This window comes from Bos indicus x Bos taurus, chromosome 8, assembly GCF_003369695.1.
Source record: "Bos indicus x Bos taurus breed Angus x Brahman F1 hybrid chromosome 8, Bos_hybrid_MaternalHap_v2.0, whole genome shotgun sequence".
Taxonomy (NCBI): Eukaryota; Metazoa; Chordata; class Mammalia; order Artiodactyla; family Bovidae; genus Bos; species Bos indicus x Bos taurus.
The window spans coordinates 73,278,478-73,299,053 of NC_040083.1; the positions used below are offsets into that span (position 1 = coordinate 73,278,478).

At 43.3% G+C, this 20,576-nt stretch overlaps 1 protein-coding gene across 1 annotated transcript in view; it reads right to left on the reverse strand.

The window, feature by feature from the left end:
* The window catches only part of EBF2 (EBF transcription factor 2), a 222,376-nt gene that overhangs the window by 180,278 nt on the left and 21,522 nt on the right, over positions 1-20,576 (reverse strand). The window lies entirely within an intron of this gene.

Genomic DNA, 20,576 nt, shown 5'->3' on the forward strand with positions numbered 1-20,576 from the left:
ACTTGGGATCCATCATCCCCAAACGCATTCAACTTTTAAAATTATTTTAAAGCGCCTAATACAGAAATCATCACCGACAAGGAGGCAACCATTGACTGAAAGGCAAACACGGTCAAAAGCCTCTGGCAGCTGGATATTGATGGGGTTTTTCGTCTTCTAGCAGTGACTCTAAGAAATACTGCCCCCAAATTGAAAGCTTCCGAGAATCTCTGCAAACGGCCTCCGTTGTGGTATCTCGTGGAGCCTAGCAATTGTGCGCCAGAGGGGTACAGCCATCCTGCGATGTTTCTTGGAGAAGAGATGAACAGCTCAGGGGAGGACCAGGGCCAAAACCATTCTGCAGGGAAACACCCCACTCAGAAATGTCGTTTCTGGCTTCATGTCATGAATCTCACATAAATATCTGAGGAGATTGCCGACATCCCAGAGCCAAGAAGAAAAACATGCATTGAGGGAACGAGCCAGAGGAGCCAGCAGAGCCAGAACATGGAATAATCATTTCACTGGCTGCCCTCCACTTCAGATACTACTGCCTGAGACTCCTGGTAAGAAGGAGCAAGAAAATGGATGAGAGATGCTGCAGGGCCAGAAAGGGAAGAAACTTTGATAAATAAACTTCTCATGGAGATAGGCCACACGTTAGAAAGAAAAGATGATGGGGGTGGGGAGTGGGAACCTGGACAGTGGGGGTGGAGGAGGGGCACGAAGTGATGGAGCCTTCTCGTCTCCCATCTCAGCTGGTCCAGGAGGCAGGGGAAACCAAATCTTAGCATTGTCTGGCCCAGGCGATTTTTCCCCCTTCTCATAATATAACTTGGTGAATATGTTGAAGAGAGTGTCTGCTGTTATTGGTCTAATGAGCTAACTCTGAAATCTGAGCTAAAGACAGCTCCCTAGTGGCTGCTCACTGTTCCACAGACAGAAAGGAAACTCCTTTCAGAGGCCCATCAGGGTGAACCACTGCTGACAGCTTGGAACGGCACAACACACAGATTTATTTCACAGACAGCCACAGACAGGAATTTAGCACCCTGTGCTGGCCTCCTGCTTCGTGGAGAAGGTGTTAAAATGCAACCATGCAGAGCTCTCCCTTGAACAAAACCCAGTAGCGACTAATCAAGCGGTCACCCGTCTCCCCAGCAGAAAATTCTGGGCGCGGAGCGGCTGAGCACTGAGCTGGGCGCCCCATCTTGACAGCTGCTGCTCCAGTGCCCGCCACAGCTTGAGCGCTGCCTTGGAAATCGCGAAATATTTTGCCTGACCTTTCAACTTACAAATTAATTGATTTCTAAACAACGGCAAATGTTATTTATTTATTTATGACATCTCAGAATGCCTGCTCAACTCCCTGAGGCTTGCCGAGGCATCAGACCCCGAGGGTGCTGGTTCTCACCAGCCCTCTTTAACACACTTTCCAGGGATACGGGGCTCAGAGGCATTCATACATAGACGTTTACCTCCCTGCACTCAGCAAGTCCATAACATAGTGCTGCCTGCATAAAATAAGCACACTGACTTTGTTTTATGCGTCTATGTGTGTGCATATATATGTATTTGGGTGTGTGTGTGAAAAAAAAATATATATAGAGAGAGAGAGAGTTCCCCAGGTGGCTCAGTGGTAAAGAATCTGCCTGCCAATGCAGAAGACACAGGTTCAATCCTTGAGTCAGGAAGATTCCCTAGAGAAGGAAATGGCAACCCACTCCAATATACTTGCCTGGGAAATTCCATGGACAGAGGAGCCTGGTGGGCTACCGTCCATGGGGTTGCAAAAGAGTCAGACACAACACAGCAACTAAACAACTATATATATATGTACATACACACACACATACATACATATATATACACACATGCATACACATATATGATCTGATGAATATATACACTCTAAGAGATATATATATGCACATGCATATATGTCTCCAAGGTCACTGTCACCTTCAAATTTGTAACAAAAGTTACCAACTCTCTCCCCACCACTGCCCACACTAAACAAGTACTCAGCAGTTGATCAGCTGAGCTATTTAGGGATGAAGGCAAACTACATTTATTAAAGCAACTGAAATTGCACGCTGGTAGCCATGGGTTGTTCCTAAGGAAATTGCGTACCATTGGTGGTATTGTTTATATTATTTTGCTAATCTCACTCTCGCTCACACACTCTGGTTTTCTTCTTTTTAGGTTGTGTTTCTGAAACAACCCGCTTGTTCTGGTAAAAGAAGGAGAGAGAAAAAGAAGGAGGAATAGGAGGAGAAATATTTTCCTTGCTTATTTTCTGTGCTGCAAACAAGTTCCTAGTTCTCGTATTTTAAATTCCATTTTCAGTGGCTTTAAATGCTGTCCCCCACCATTATATTCCCAATAAACCTCCGTCTTCAGGTCTCTTCAGGTCTTCACTTCTCTCTCTCCCCACCTAAAGTTTGCCAATGGATAAATAATAACCAGATATTCCCTCAGTCTGATTTTGTTCCCATGCATGATCCCTGAATTGGAAAGAGCCCCTAGAGGAGGAAATGGCAACTCACTCCAGTATTCTTGCCTGGAGAATTCCATGGACAGGGGAGCCTGGTGGGCTACAGTCCATTTGGGGTTGCAAAGAGTCAGACTCAACTAAGCACAGCACACACACAATGCCAAAGGCAGACACACATCAGTTCAAAGAGCAGTCCACAAGCCAGAAGATCTTCAATCAATGATGCAGAAGTTTAGCCATGGGATGGCACCATCAACTGAAAGGGCTCTGCTGCCCAAGAAGCTTCACTGCATTTTTGCAGAATCAAGTCCATGTCTGTATCACAGCTACTACTCTGTGGCAACGTCCCAGCTGTGTTTTACCATCCTGTATGGCAACCCACTCCAGTAGTCTTGCCTGGAGAATCCCATAGATACAGGCAGGCTATGGTCCATAGGGTCACAAAGAGTCAGACATGACTGAAGCAACTTAGCAAGCAAGCAGCATTCTTAGAGCAGAATTATTTGGACTTTGTTTTTAAACCAACATGTTATCAAATTTCTGGGAACATGCATAGTCAAAGGGCGTGTAGTCTTAATTAAAAAACAAAAAACAACTGATCCCTAGGCAAATGCCCCCTCTTGGAGCTCCTTCTCTGGAGCAGGTAATCTTTTTTCACCTCACTGTGGTAACTTACAAAGGGAGCCTTGAAAGAAGCTGAGGCTCAGAAAACTGAACTGAGGAACGAAACCTAATCATCTTGGGGAGCCATATGCATTGACTCCCATCCCAAGACAGGGAAGAAAAAATGATGCCCTGTTTATTTTTCTACTTCTCCCATTTCTTTGCAGGTGTATCGTTTTCCTAGAGATCTTGTATCATAGGTTTTAGTTAGAGGAACAAGATTTTTATTTGTGTTTTTATAGTCAAAGGGGGTGTATGGAAGGAGGCAAGGAAGTCACAGGGATTAGGGAAGATGTGTTGGATGGACTCCCTAGGGAAGGTGGCCTCTGCCAGGAGATATAAAGCCATGTGTGTGAATTTCATACCATACTTACATAGGACACATTAAGATGAGTAGATTTTCATGTATATGAAAATAAGAAGAGGTGGCAAGAATACACAGACGAACTATACAAAAAAGAACTTTATGACCCAGATAACCATGCTGATGTGATCACTCATCTAGAGCCAGACATCCTGGAATGTGAAGTCAAGTGGGCCTTAGGAAGTATCACTATGAACAAAGCTAGTGGAGGTGATGGAACACCAGTTGAGCTATTTCAAATCCTAAAGGATGATGCTGGGAAAGTGCTGCACTCAATATGCCAGCAAATTTGGAAAACTCAGCAGTGACCACAGGACTGGAAAAGAGCAGTTTTCATCCCAATCCCAAAGAAAGGCAATGCCAAAGAATGCTCAAACTACCACACAATTGCACTTGTCTCACACACTAGTAAAGTAATGCTCAAAATTCTCCAAGCCAGGCTTCAGCAATATGTGAACCGTGAACTTCCAAATGTTCAAGCTGGTTTTAGAAAAGGCAGAGGAACCAGAGATCAAATTGCCAACATCCATTGGATCATCGAAAAAGCAAGAGAGTTCCAGAAAAACATCTATTTCTGCTTTATTGATTATGCAAAAGCCTTTGACTGTGTGGATCACAATAAACTGGAAAATTCTGAAAGAGATGGGAATACCAGACCACCTGACCAGTCTCTTGAGAAACCTGTATACAGGTCAGGAAGCAACAGTTAGAACTGGACATGGAACAACAGACTGGCTCCAAATAGGAAAAGGAGTACATCAAGGCTGTATATTGTCACCCTGCTTATTTAACTTATATGCAGAGTACATCATGAGAAACGCTGGGCTGGAGCAAGCACAAGCTGGAATCAAGATTGCTGCGAGAAATATCAATAACCTCAGATATGCAAAAGACACAACCCTTATGGCAGAAAGTGAAGAAGAACTAAAAAGCCTCTCAATGAAAGTGAAAAAGAAGAGTGAAAAAGTTGGCTTAAAGCTCAACATTCAGAAAACGAAGATCATGGCATTTAGTCCCATCACTTCATGGCAAATAGATGGGCAAACAGTGGAAACAGTGGCTGACTTTATTTTTCTGGACTCCAAAATCACTATAGATGGTGATTGCAGCCATGAAATTCAAAGACGCTTACTCCTTGGAAGGAAAGTTATGACCAACCTAGACGGTATATTCAAAAGCAGAGACATTACTTTGCCAACAAAGGTCCATCTAGTCAAGGCTATGGTTTTTCCAGTGGTCATGTATGGATGTGAGAGTTAGACTGTGAAGAAAGCTGAGTGACGAAGAATTGATGCTTTTGAACTGTGGTGTTGGAGAAGACTCTTGAGAGTCCCTTGGACTGCAAGGATATCCAACCAGTCCATCCTAAACGAGATCAGTCCTGGGTGTTCATTGGAAAGACTGATGTTGAAGCTGAAACTCCAATACTTTGGCCACCTGATGTGAAAAGCTGACTCATTTGAAAAGACACTAATGCTGGGAAAGATTGAAGACAGGAGGAGAAGGGGACAACAGAGGATGTGATGGTTGGGTGGCATCACCTACTCAATGGATGTGGGTTTGGGTGAATTCCGGGAGTTGGTAATGGACAGGGAGGCCTGGTGTGCTACAGTTCATGGGGTCACAAAAAGTCGGACATACCTGAGCAACTGAACTGAACTGAACTGAATGCTTAATGGGAAGACCACACAAAGAAAAATGCAATAAAAAAATAACTTTACATACAGAAATGTGCCTTAACCCCAAACTGAGAATCACCTACATGATGCCTGATATGTACTAAGCTTGTCCCCTCTCTGTACCAAGCCTGTTCCCTCTCTCTCATTCTCCCTCTTGTTCTCTTCTGAGAGTGGGAAGTATATATCTAGTAGGTTAAACAGGCCCTTTCATTTCTGTGCTTGCCTTCAGAGATGAAATCTATTAGGACAAAGATGAAGTGTGAGCCAGGATGGGCAGATAAGGCTCTGAATAGTTCCATCCTATGAACATAGTGACATGCTTTCTTCTGGACTTGGATGCATATATTCTGCCTTTGAGACATTATTCCTATTTGTGGTATTTGCAGATTTCAAACAGGTATTATTAGTGAACCATCTAAGTAAAAGGACATGGCCTTGTCTCTTGCTTAGTATGTGGTATGTATACTCAAAGCAATCCCAATACCTCTGATTTTTCTCTGAAAGATTAAACAAAGTCTTCTAAGAGGCAGTCTTCTGTTATTTACTCTGTAAACAAACATTCATGATACCAACTATGTGTTAGGTATTATTCTAGATGTTAGGGAAAACCCGCTAAACAGAAAAACAAAAATCTCTGGCTTTCTATAGCTTAGCTGTCGAAGTCAGACAGGGCGATACGGACAATTGACAAATAAATGAGCAACGTACACAGTGTGTTAATTGATAAACAGGACAGCAAGAAAAATCAAACAGGAAGAGGGTTTGGAACTGTGGGATTGAAAAGGAGGTGTCCCGTGAGATGACATTTAAACAAAGACCCAAAGGACACCTGAGCAAAAACTTTACGCTGAAACCTAGAGTCCCAGTTAAAAAGTAGACGTGAATTATCTGATGACAGTGATTTCACCATACGTTTTTATCATTCCAATCACAGTCAATGGTAAACAGCTGTATTCCTCCCCACTGTCCTTCCAAGGACCAGACTGTGGTTTCCCACACTCTTTTCTGCTGCTTTTCCCCACTAAACTTGTACCATTTGGTTCCTGCTGTTTTAACAGTAGGTTCCCTCATTCCTTTAAGTAATATTTGCTGAGTGTCTACTCTGTGTCAACGTTTTGAGGAAGAAATATCACGATGGTGAGAGGTAGTGTCTATGACATCACCCACAACTCCCTCCCCGACTCTAATCCCTTAATCCTCTCTCTCCCCACCAGCTCCCACCCATGCTACTGACCCTTTTCCTTCTTAAGGAAGAAAAATTCAGGGATCCTCATTCAGTACTTGGGATTTTTAATATATTTTTTTAACTTTTTCTTTTTTATTGGAGTTTAGCCAATTAACAATGTTGTGAACATTTTCAGGTGAACAGTGAAGGGACTCAGCCATCCATATACATGTATCCATTCTCCCCTAAACTCCCTTCCCATTTAGCCTGTCACATAATGTTGAGCAGAGTTCCTTGTGCTGTACAGTAGGTCCTTGTTGGTTATCTATTTTAACTATAGCACTATCAGTACTTGGGATTTTTAATTCTAAACATAGAATTAAATTAATTCTAGAAATAGATGAGCTTCGGTGATAACAATTCAGATTCCCTGGTTTCCTGATACATACTCCCTTAAATCGCATTTCTACTCACTATTAAAAAAGGGAAGCTACAACAAGATGACTCCATGCAATTTTGTATCACAGGTAAAAGAAAGCCTTGTCGATATGAAATCAGACAGTGTAAAATTCTCTCCCAGAGGAACCTGGCATTATTACATCCCCCATCAATCATGGTATTGTTTCTCCAACAACTGTATCAGACTCGGCATCCGGATATTGCTATGTCATCCGACCAATTCAGCCTGGAAGTCAAATACCATTACAAACAATTCTAGGCCCACCAAAATCGAAACACTTGCAGGAGATTTCAAAGTCCTCGTTGGTTTCCAACCATGATCAACTCTCCAAATTCTAGGACTTTAGCACTGGGTGTAATGGAATTTGACCTAAACATTAATGTATGATCTATACATCTACATTTATGAAAAACTATGAATCTGACCTAGGCATGTATGAAGAAATGCTATATACACATTATAATATAATATGGTAACCTATTATTAGATGACATACACTTTAAATCTTAACTTATTAAAGATTGGCTCAGTGGATAAAGAATTCACCTGCAGTGCAGGAGACTGGGGTTCAATTCCCAGGTCGGAAGATCCCCTGGAAGAGGGTATGGCAACCCACTCTAGTATTCTTGCCTGGAGAATCTCGTGGTGGGGGGGCTACAGTCCATGGGGTCGCAAAGAGTTGGACACGACTGAATTGACTGAGCATGCGTGCACGCCTTATCAAAGATTAGTTAAATTAAATTAAATGAGATGTCCTATTCTGGACATTCCATTTAACTACAGGCAATAATTCCCTCCAGCCCTTATTATGGATCACCTATAGCTAGTATCTGGGCAGCGTTCCAAGTGTCAAGGATATAATAGATAGTTATACTAATGGATCCAACAAAGCCTTGCCTTCTAAATGGACTATTTTTTTCAGGAGAGATTTTTGGAGTTTTGGTTCATTGGATAACTCTCAACAGGGGTAAAAATTACAACACCAAGCTTAAGCTTTAGTATAGAAACTGGCTAAACTTTAAAACTGCCTTTTCTTTACACGCCCCCCTCCCGTCTCTCCAAACTCAGACTAAAAAGTTGACTTTGAAAGGGTTTGGGTTTCCCTTAACGGCTCCCCTTTGTCCCTGCAACTGATAACCCAAGCATGTAAAGTGAGTATCTCCCCTCGGCCCCTACACAGAAAACGCCCACAATACATCCACCTTATGGATCTTATTTATAATCCTCTGTAAATTCACCCAAAAGTCATGAACTACATAATACTAATTCTTATAGGTTGACATATTTCGCTGATCTTTCACGAGCCACATGGGGAAACAGTTTTCTCCTGATCTGAATGAAGAAGAAAAACAGTGATCCTAATCAACCATTTGCCCTTAGTGGCTTCCCTAAACAAATCTGGGAAAGCGCTTAAAGGCTTGGGAATAACCATGACCCTGCTTGATGCACTGTAATAACCCTACCTAATTATACTGATATAAAAACTAATTGGAAAGATAGCAAATGTCAGGGTAAGATGCAAATCGTAGGGTGTTAATTGCTGAACAGGTGCTGGAATAGAATTAAATGAGCATTCTGATTAAAAGAGTAGAGGAAGCAAATGTGGACCCTCGATACAAACTTGGCCATGTGACTTTTCCAGCGATCCATTCCACCAGGAAAAGGTCACGATGTGGTGACCTCTATTCTGTGACGGGTGGACCAAGAAAATAAGAGTAACCACAGAAGGAAAAGAAAAAAAAAAAACAATATAGCAACAATATCAACATGATTTCTAGAATCCACTGCTTAAGTTTGAGCCCTGGAGACACAGTGTATTTCAGAAGTTCTTAGGTACAAGCAAAAGCTGAGAGAATCAGGAATGTATAAATACTTACCTTTCCCCGGCTACAGGCTCATGCCCTTCTCCCTTGAACCAGAAATCCCCTTACTCCCCCATAGCACAATCACAGTGCTGAGTGTTATGAGGGACTCACTACACATGTGTGGGTTGACCAAGTGCTTGATTAATTGGCTAAATCAATAGCACTGCTTGCCTTCCATACGTTAAGACAGTTTGAGAGCCATGGCTTTGGGGTGGGGTGACTTGATGTGGATAACACATCAGAGGTTCCAACTGCTAGAAGTCATTCATTCTTTTAAAAAAAAAACTTTTTTTTATTATGGTAAGAACACTTAACCTGAGATCTACCTCTCCAAAAAAGTGGGGGGTACTGCATAGCTTGTGGGACCTTAGTTTCCTAACCAGGGATGCAACATATGAAAGCAGAGTAATAACCAATAGACAGCTGGGGAATGCCCGAAACCATTTGTTCTTATTGTCAATGGTATTCACGATGCTTTAGAAATCCTAGTTTTCAAACTACATCTGTAAAGTCGATTTCTTCCCTAGCCCAGTGTATCAGTGAAGATGTTTTCTGGACAAACTCCCAGTGCGGTCAAAGCTCTTGGACAACTGTCGTGAAATTTTCTGATATGTGGTAAAGCCTGGACCAAGGGCACCTGATGCTGAGTCCTTCGAGAGAGAAGAGATCCTTGAGGCAGTGACTATAGGCGGGTGCTGGTGACAACAGATAGCAGCCCCTAAGCTCCAACTTGATAAGACCCCTTTCCCAAACCATCATGGTCTCCACGGCCCCACCACCTCAAAGAAGCCCTTTTCTTCCCACCAAAGGAATGCTCTACTTCAAGGACCTAATATTTTTTCCAATTGACTGCCATAAATAATCTAGAAGGGAATTGTTCCGCTTCCAGGTAACATGCCACAGCTTAAATGTTCCTTTCTCCAAATATTTTGTTGGGCTTTGAGATGTATGATCCCTGAAACCTACATGGGCTCTTTGGTGCTGGGCGGGTGAAGCAGCTGGTCTCACTCTAGCCTGATATTTCTCACTCCACCCTGTCCCCAGGAGAAGAGCAATTCATTTACTGTGCCCCTTCCACTTAGGGGCCCTTTTACCATTCTGCCTCCATAAATTTGGTTTTAATGATACAAGTTAAAGGTGACTATGTGTGCACTCAAACATGTCAGACTCTTTGCGACCGCGTGGACTAAAGCCCGCTAGGCATCTCTGTCCATGGAATTTTCTAGGCAAGAATACTGGGTGGGTTACCCGTTTCTTTCTCCAGGGGATCTTCCTGACCCAGGGACCAAACCTGCATCTCCTGTATTAGCAGGTGGGTTCTTTACCACTGAGCCACCTGGGAAGCCCTCACAGGCTAAGAGTAGCAGGGGACATATGGCGACAAAGTTAGTTCTTTTAAGTAAGACCTATGACTACTAAAGGTAGGACATAGAGCCAATTAACTCATTTTGCTTCCTGTGTGTGTGTGTTTAACTGATTTGACCTCTACTTATATTGGGCAAAAGAAAATAATATGGCGGTTACATCAGACAATGCTTCGACTTCAGCAACCCAATTTCCAATGCAGAGGAGATTCCCAAATGCTTTAAGAAGGAAATGTGGCTACAGGAGGCATGAGTGAGATTTTTCCTTGTTTATTTATGCTTTTATAAGAACACTGAGAATAATAATAAAACAGGATGGGAAAGAGAAAAATTTTGCTCCAGCATAGAGACGGGTGGGTATAGCCTCCTTACTTGCTCCTTGTCTTTGATATAAAGAAAAGCTCTCTCTCTCTTGTTCACTCTCTCTTTAAGGAACAAAAATAAACTGTCTCCTGAGTAATAAAGTCAAGACACTCGCCAGTAAAAATTGGTTAAGGTCATCACTTCTACAGGTCAAACGAGTTTGAGACAAGATGTCATGTGTGATCACCATTCAGCACATTTAGTTAAATGGTTAAAAATAATAAAAATAATGACAGTAGTGGAGTTATCTTTAAAAAAAAAAAAAAAAGCACAGAAGGCAGAGAAAATGAGAGAACCAGATGTCCTGAAGGAATGCTGGGAAACGCTTAAGAGAAAAATTTCTCCCACCCCAAACAAAAGCTTCCCTAAGGATCTTTTGAGACTTGCTGTCAGTATCTGATGTCGGTGCAACATCGTATATCTTTTTGGTGTTTTGCTGTGGGGTTTTCTTATTTATTTATTTTATTCGAACAGAGAAGACACAATAGGGAAAACTTTTTTTTTAAAGGATGGCAATTCAAGTTGACCCCAAAGCAAGCATCTCCCAAGGTCCCTTGCGTATCCGCCTAGTCTAAAGATCCGAAAGACACTGAAGTTATATTACTCCGATACTGGATTGGAATAGAAAGAGGCCAGCTACACACTCAGCTTTTCTGAAAATGATACCATCGATTGAAGGGAGGAGAAGATACCACATTTATCCAGGTTCCAAAGGAAGATCTCTGCTCTTTATAAAGCAGAGCAGGAGCAGGTCGAAGCTAAGAGACTGTTAGGAGATGCAGACGAGCTCTCATGGGAGACCTCCGTGGCTCCGAAAACAAACTCAGAATCCACACCGCTAGTGCAGCCGGGATTCCCGGCTATGTTACGTCCTCTCACTGGGCGAACCGGGCAGCCAGGCTTTTTATGATCCATTTCTTTTTACAGACTACAGGCTCACTGTCGGAACCAAAACGTCTCTGTGCCAAGGGATGCTTTAAAACTCCAGTGAGGCCCCCCACAAGATGTAAGTTCCAAGGGTTTGCTCGTTGCCAGTGACAATTAGAACAATCTGAAAATGTTCCTCCCAGAAAAATACACTCTTTTTTGTTGTAACAGGGGTGTAAACGCCAGCCAATCTCTTTTGGCACCCAATACTGTAAGAAGTGCTTCACTGTGCCACCTCCCGACAAAAACGCCCTCAATGAGCATCCTCCAAGGACCAGCTTTGAAAAGGGGTTTTGCGTATCAGGTTAATGCATGCACTTGGCACGGCCCAACTTTTGCACCAAAGGCTCTGGGGTATGGGGTGATAAGAGCCAGGTTCTGTTTGTTAACGATAAGGCAATTATTTCTTTGGTACTTCATAGGGGAAAAAAAAAATCTTACAGCAAAGATTCAAACAAGGATCCCTAGGGAGACAACGGAACTCGTAGGTTGGAAAAGTTTTTTTTTTTTTTTCCTTCGCAGGAGCAAACAAATGGCCATTGAGAGCAACAGACCTGCTAAGACGAAGTTACTGACAAACACACTGGCAGCCAGCACCCAAGGAAGTAACTTAGGGAGGGAGACAGTTGGTGAAAGGAAGGAGGGATGGAAAAAAGACACAAAATGAAAGGAAAGGAAAAAGAGAAAAGGAGGAAAGAATAAGAGCAAGCTGAAAGTGAAGAGGCAAAAAAGAGATCAGAGAGGGTGGCGATGAGATGAGAGAAAAGAGAAATTGGGACTTCCCCAGCAGTCCAGTGATTAAGGCTCTGAGCTTCCACTGCAGAGGGCATGGGTTTGATCCCTGGTCAGGGAATTAAGATCTTGAAATCTGTGCGGTATGCAAAAAAATTTTTTTAATAATTAATTAAAATTAAAAAAGAAAGGACAGACTATGCCATGGGCGGCACTTCCCATGTGTTTGGAGATGAAAAAGATGCATGAACTTGGGGTAATAAACATTAGATCTTCATTTTCACTGCCCTCAACCTCAATTTAGCATTTCCTCCCATTTAAAATGTAGACAATAAGCCCCAGTAGTATTAGAGATTCACAGAATTCCCTGGATTATCAGTGTGGCCCACGGTAAAAAAAAAAAAAAAAAGTGGGGGTTACAGAACTCCAGAATCCTAGGCAGGTATAAGGCATATTCCCCATTTGCAGGCATATTTCAGAGAAGTACATGTAATTTTCAGTTTGGAAAGGAGATTGTTTCATTTACCACCCTGGGTCTGGCTTTTTCTGCCTTTAGGCCAAGGTCTGCTAACCTTCTCTGGAATTCTCTAATGTGCAACAAGTTTAGGTTTCAGATGCCAGGGAGCTTTCAGAAAGTTCTTCTCAAGGTCACCCGATCTGAGTAACAGCTGAGAGTGAGTTCCATAGTTTTTGCAGGTAAGGTCCAACATGACAGGTTTTTTTTTTTTTTCTGACACAATTTTGCCCAGCTGGTCCCCACTAAGCTCTGTAAAACTTGAAAAAAATGATAGGCTGTGACCTCCCAAAGAAGTATGTCACTGACGCCTCATTTTTAGTTTCCTACTAGAGAAAAAAACTGCTAAAGAGATTCTACAAATGGAATGGGTCTCAAAAACAACTTGCCTTCTGCTCATTCTTCCTTATGCTCAGAATGACATCACAGAAACCCAGTTCCATGGACCCATAAATCCTGCTATCAGAAAGGTTAGCATCCAGAAGTCAGTGGACCATTGGCCCCATGACCTCTAGGGTAATCGACGAGTGATGGCCCCTAGAGATGTGGGTAGGGAGCAGCTGAGCGCATGCACTTGGAAATTCCCACCTAGTATTCCAGCATTACATGTTAGCCTTCCCCAACTGATAAAACTTGTGCAAACTCACTTGTTTTATGTCCCTGGGTATGTTCCAGTGTCTCCCAGTTTCTAGTCTACGGAAACTTGAATAGAATTTGTATCCCACTGCTGTGTGAGAATTGTATAAATCTTAATTATGTTGAATTGGTTCACGGTGCTTTTCAGGTCTACTCTATCCTTCTACTTCCTGTCTATTCATTCTGTTAATTTTTGAGAGTTTGATATTGAAGCTCCAACTACAAATTCTTAATTTATCTACTTAAAAATATAATTGTAATATATAGTGGAACTATATGTAACTTTGTTCTGTATTTTCCAAGTCTCCTACAAACGTGCTATCATACTTTCGTAATTAAAAAGAGAGAAAAAAAAATCTATGCAAACTTAGCAAATCGCTCTATTAGCTCTGCCAGTACTTAGGTTTACTGCAGAACCTGAGGTCTGTTCCAGAAGTTTCTAAGCTACACCATTCCCCTCCTCACGAAGCAAGGACACTCAAAACCACCTACCCAATCAGGGGTTAAGAAAGGAGGAGACAGATGAGAAACCAGATTGCAAATCCTTTTTTTTCTTCTTTTGAAGCAAACCATGTACCAGGGTTTTGGTCCCAATTGTGTAGGATAAATTAAATTGCATCCTATTAACCCATATGAGTGTATTTCTGTAAGCATCATCACATTGAAACAAAGTTTTAAAAAGCAAAAAAAAAAAAAGGAGGTGAAAGTTTTCAGGGACAAGTCAATTTTGAAAAACGTCAAGCACATTTCTCATCTAAAGAGGGGAGTGTTTTAAAGGACAGTGAGAGGGTTTCTCAAAGAGCAACCCACAGCTCCTTGTCCCCTTTAGCTAAGGACTGTTTCTACCTGACAAGGAAGAGTTCAGGGACCTCCACATAAAGCACACTCATGTGCAGGCAGGTCCCCGCCATCAAAGAAGGCAAGGTCAGGCACAGGGAAGAGAAAGATGCTAAACGAGCTGTCCCAACCCAAACCATACACAGGAGAGGCTCACGTTAATGCCTGCTTCATTTGCTTCCAGTCTCGGTGACGGGAATTAGACAACTGCTTTAAAAACTCAGAAGGCACCGTAAAAATAGAAAATTATTGCTTCCTTTCATGACCAAATATTAAACACAGTGCACACCTAATGACTCTATGCCTCCCCAGGGGAGGAACTTTATGAACAATAAAATCCCAGCAGACTTGCACTGTTTGGGTTTGGAGGTCTCATTACAGGCTCACTGATCCAATACAATTTACAAGCTCAATGGACTCCACTTGAAGTGAAAACCGCCAAGCTGCAGTTGTAAACGGAACACCTACAGTGAAACCACCATCTCACTCCTCATCAGGGAAGGAAAAGGTGAAAGGAAGGACTGGGGGGTAAGGCTTTAGGGGCAAGCGGCTCATGGCAATGGCTCTGACCACCTGCATTGTTCAAGGTCAGACTCATCACTAGAAACACAAGGCAGGGACTTCCCTGGTGGTCTGGAGATTAGGACTCTGAGCTTTCATTGCCAAGGACTTGGGTTCAATCCTTGGTTGGGGAACTAAGATCCTACAAGCTTCAAGGCTCAGCAAAAAAAAAAAGAGGGTGCAAGGCAGTGGGAAGGAAAGTAGGGAGACCCTAAAGGTGAAGGCAGAAAGGAAAACAATGATGAACAAAGATGAAAGAAAGAGATGGGGACAACAATGGAGCATGAGAGAAGTAGAAGGGGAATTTTTAAATCTGCTGCCCCTTTTTTCACACAGGCTGACTCGACATGACATCAAATTTTTGAAGTTAGATTTTTTTTTAATTGGAATGTAATTGCTTTACAATGTTGTATTAGCTTCCACTGCACAACGAAGTGTAGTTTGTTCGTTTTTTTTTTTTTTTTTCTGAAGTTCACTAAATTACTCAGATAGATGTCTACGTGCTGTTATCCTTCATCTTGTGATTCAACATCTGGATGATAAAATTCATACGCCACTCTCAACTGACTTGAGCAAGCACCAAGTGGACTGCTCGCACTCACTCGAAGGAAAGTCTGGCTCTTGTTCAAACGTCAGCCAAGACCAAGTGGGGAGAGAGGAGCTTCCCCTTTACCTTTAACTTCATGCAATTTATCACTTGAGCCTAAATAATCCCACATGTGTGAAGCACTGGAGTCAGAGACTCGGGGAAGCCCAAACAAAGACTTTCAGGAAAGGCAGAGAGTGAACAGGAGACAGACAGTGGACTTGGAGTAAAAGCAATGCCTAGGAAGCGACAAGTCCATAAAACAGGGTCTAGACAGCAGGAGCCCAAGGCCCCCGGAGGTGACAAAAGAGAAAGAAGAGACGGGATGGTGAGGGGGAGGGACGCACAGTGGGTGTAGAAACTGGAAAAGATGAGCCCCCCAAATGCCAATTGTTGTTCAGTCTCTCGGTGGTGTCTGACTCTGTGACCCCATGGACTGCAGCACACCCGGCTTCCCTGTCCGTCACTATTTGCTCGAGTTTGCTCAAACTCTTGTCCATTGAATCAGTAATGCCACCAAAGTTTCCTGCTCACCTTTCAGCCTAAGTGTGAATCAACTTCCACATGGACATGAGGAGAAAGATGATGAACCCCACGAGAAGACAGAAAAAGCATGACAAAGAAGGACTGCACATATGCTGATGGGCTCTGGGACCAGTCAGCGCTCACAGGTCCTTCAGGCATCTCTCCCCGCTTACCCCAGGCTGTAAGGCAGCCCTGACTTCCCTCTTTTTCAGATGACAAACTGGGATTCAGATAGAGTGAAGTGAGTCAGAAAGAGAAAAACAAATATCGTAGATTAATGCATACATGTGGAATCTAGAAAAATGGTACTGATGAAACTATTTGCAGGAGAGGATCAAGAAGCAGACACAGAGAATGGACTTGTGCACACGGCGGGGAAGGTGCGGGGGATGAATTGAGACAGTAGCTGAGCGACTTCACTTTCACTTTTCACTTTCATGCATTGGAGAAGGAAATGGCAACCCACTCCAGTGTTCTTGCCTGGAGAATCCCAGGGACAGGGGAGCCTGGTGGGCTTCCGTCTATGGGGTCGCACAGAGTCGGACACGACTGAAGTGACTTAGCAGCAGCAGCAGCACTGACATATAGACACTACCATGTGTAAAACAGATCACTAGTGGGAAGCTGCTATAAGGCACAGGGATCTCAGCTTGGTGCTGTGGTGACCTGGAGGGGTGGGATCGGGTGGTGGTGGGAGGAAGGTCCAAGACAGAGAGGATGGGGTGGAGGGTGTGCTCAGTATTGCCTGACTCTTTGTGACCCCATGTACTGTAGCCTGCCAGGCTACTCTGCCCGTGCAATTTTCCAGGCAAGAATACTGGAGTGGGTTGCAGTTTCCTACCACAAAGGATCTTCCCCACCCAGGGATCAAATCCATGTCTTCCTGCATCTCCTGCACTGCCAGGCAGATTCTTTACTGCTATGCCACCTGGGATATTCGTGTATATGATTTCACTTCATTACAATGAAGAAACTAACCCAACATTGTAAAGCGATTATATTGCAATTTTTTTAAATTAAAAAAAAAAAAGAAATTGGGATTCAGGTAGGGTTGCCAGATAAAGTACATGATGCCAGTTGATTCTGAATTTCAGCCAAACAATGAATACTTTTTCAGGCTTCCCTGGTGGCTCAAACAGTAAAGAATCTGCCCATAATGCAGGAGACCCGGGTTTAACTCCCTAGAGAAGGGCATGGCAACCCACTCCAGTATTCTGCCTGGAAAATCCCATGGACTGAGAAGCCTGGCAGGCTATAGACCATAGGGTCGCAAAGAGTGGGATACAACTGAGTGACTAACACTGCCACTTCACTTCATAAAGTATATTGCATGGGAAAGACTCCTACTACAAATGTATTTGTTGTTTATCTGAAATTCAAATTTAACTGGGACGTATTTATACAAAGGGCTTCCCCGGTGGCTCAGACAGTAAAGAATCTGCCTGCAATGCAAGTGACCCGGGTTTGATCCTTGGGGGGTGGGGAAGATCCCCTGGAGAAGGAAATGGCAACCCACTCCAGCATTCTTGCCTGGAGAATTTGATGGACAGAGGAGCCTGGTGTGCTACAGTCCATGGACACAACTGAGCAACTAACACACATTTATACTAAAAAAAAAAAATCATTCGTGTTTATCTGATATTTAAGTTTAACTAGGCATCTTACAGTTTTATGCGCTAAATCTGGCAACTGCAGCTACAATAAGAGGGAGAAATGAGTGAATGGGTGAATGCCTGAATGGCAGAGAAGTAGAAAACCCAAATCTGAGATTATTATAGCACAGTCGTCATATGGCAGGAATAACAGTCACTTCAAGCACTCCACCCACAGGTTATAAATCTATGTCCTACATACAACCTTACCTCTTCTGCAATAAGAAAAAGCCTTTTTGCACAGAAGAAACTGGCTACAGATAAACTATCTAGTCAAGTAAAATGCCAGCAGTCTAGGGTTCCCTGGTGGTCCCAGCGGTTGAGACTCTGTGCTTCCAATGCAGGGAGCTTGAGTTCAATCCCTGGTCAGGGAACTAAGATTCCCATGTGTCTCTCAGCATGGCCCCCCAAAAATATTTTTTTAAATAAACAAAAATGAAAGTTAAAAGAAATATATGTTTTATGCAGTTTAAGTTTTTTTTTTGTTTGTTTGTTTTTTAATGCCATCAATCTGGTCTCTGGTTTAGAAGGTGATGAGTCCTTCAAAGCTCAGGCGGGTGAGAAGCTTTGCAATACAGCAGAAATTTATCAACCTGAACACCACAGTTTCTTCTTTTCCTTCCCTCAGCTTTCACAGACCATTCCTGCTTTGTCTTGGGAGCTAGAGATCTTGTCTCTAATCCCAGCTGAGTCTCTGACCCGCTTGTTACACAGCCCCTGGAACAGTTGCTCTTCAGTTGGGTCTTCTCATCCGAAACGTGGGATGACAGAGCCAGTGAAAGTGTTAGTTGCTCAGTTCTGTCTGGCTCTTCATGACCGCACAGACTATAGCCGGCCAGGCTCTTCTGTTCATGGGATTCTCCAGGCAAGAATACTGGAGTGGATAGCCATTCCCTTCTCCAAGAGATCTTCCTAATGTAGCTATAATGAGTCATGTGTGTACCTTTAAATCAATCATGAAAATAACCTGTGCAAATTGGATCCAAAGCCAAAAATAAAAAGCAAAAGGCTCATCCTTGGCCTCCATAGAGACCCACCTCGAGGGCTTTATTGGAGGTTATGTGTGCATAACAGCGGAACAGTGATTTTGTGTCCTGTCATTTTGTGAGTTCTCTTTTTAAAATATTCCAGCATCTTATGGGCCTTAAAAAATGGAGGTGTTGGGACTTCCCTGGTGGTCCAGTGGTTAAGATTCTGTGCTTTCTGAGCAGGGGGAGAAGTTTCCATCCCTGGTCAGGGAACTAAGATCCCATGTAGTGCACAATGACAGTAGCAGTGAGAGTCACTCAGTCCTGTCCAATTCTTTGCCACCCCATGGACTGTAGCCTGCCAGGCTCTTCTGTCCATGGGATTCTCCAGGCAAGAATACTGGAGTGGGTAGCCACGCCCTTCTCCAGGGGATCTTCCTAACCCAGGGATCGAACCTGGGTATCCCACATTGCAGGCAGATTCTTTACCATCTGAGCCACCAGGGAAGCTGCTCACATGCTGTACAGCGTTGGGGGGAAAAAGGAGGTGTTAACCCCACAGTCCTGGCCTGAATCCAATGGTTCCATCCTTCCAAATTCCTCCATTCCTGCCACGATTTCAGTGAGAGTAAGAATTTCTCCCTTACTTCCTTCTAGAAAGCTCCTCTTAGATGGAAGCAGCTGCCATGTTTCTCACCAGCTCTGGTTCCCTGGTAGTCTTGAGGGGCTAGGACAAGTTAAGTTTAGAGGAGAAACTTTCTGGAGAACAATCACTCCATTAATTACCTGGTCCAGACTGATAAGAGGCTGACTCCCTATAGACTTGAGTCTAGGCTGCCTAATGGGTTTGGGGCATCTTGTCACTCAACCACTTTCCTTTTAGATCAAGTGGCTCCTCCAGAGCAACTCTAGGTCACTGCACAGAACAGAACAGAGCCACAAAGAAAAAAATCTTACAAGATTTCAATCAACAAAGAATCTGGTCAAGCCCTAGTAAGTAGAACCCTAACATGGTAAACAACCTCCTGAAATGCAGGAGACCTGGGTTTGATCCCTGAGTCAGGAAGATCCCCTGGAGAAGGAAATGGCAACCCACTCCAGTATTCTTACCTGGGAAATCCCACAGACAGAGAAGTCTGGCAGGTCCATGGGGTTGCTTAGTCAGACACGACTAAGCACACACATACAAGATTTAAATCTTAAAATCATCTGTGGACAATAACCTTTTCATCTCCTTGGGATATGTGTCCTATTTTCCAGACACTGGGTCTGGTAACCCCTTGGCTGGGTCAAAAAAGAGACCCAGAAAAGCTTACCCAGACCTGTTTGCTCGAAGAGAAAGCAAATAACTAGAAGTTCTAGAGAGTTCTCTCTAAGTGAACATGTAGTCCTCTCCATCTTTCCTAAATTCCGGGTCCTTTGTTCTCCTCAAAGCCAGCCAGACAACTTTGGGGAAAGATATCTTTCTTACAAACAAACGTCTATTTCTTATTTCCAACATAGCACAATTTCAGAGTACTATTTTTCCATTCCCGGACTCACCTCCTTCCTGCCAAATCTGCTATTTAATCACCTCACATGATTTTCTGAAGAAGAAGCTGGAAGCTGAAATATACCACTATCTGTTCTGAATAACGCCATACACCCAGCTGGGCCTCTGCGTTACTTATAAATGGTTCAAGTCTGGCCTTCCGAAATTCTGCTTTCTTACAAGCATCCAGACTACTAAAAAATTCACAGATTGCCAGATGGTACAACAGCAGTTCTTTGCAAAGGCTCTGAGCTTCCCAGTGAACAAAGGACGCGTACTCATGGGGACAAGTGGCAACATCAGCAAAAGCTCTGCAGTGGTGGGTGTACTGGGGGGGGAAGCGGGTTGTAGGGAGGTGAGAAAAATGGGCCTTTCGCCTCCGTGCCTGGTATCTGGTAGAGAAAAACTGACTCCCAACTGCTGCTGCGGGTGGAAAAAGGAATACATGCCCAGAAGAAGTTGAAAGAAACAAAGCAGGAACTGGGATGTTTTATTTCACAAAATCTGAAGCTTGTGCCCATCTTCCCAATTCCTGATGGAAATCTTTTGGGGAGCAGAGAGGCAAACACATCTTTATTCCTGGGACTAAAAACATGCATGCTCTTCCAACTTGGCTAGTTCCTCATGCCAGGCCTAGAGCATTGAACTTGCAAGTCCCAGGACCTCCATCCCTGAGTTAGGGTGATGGAAATAATGCCCAGGCTTTAG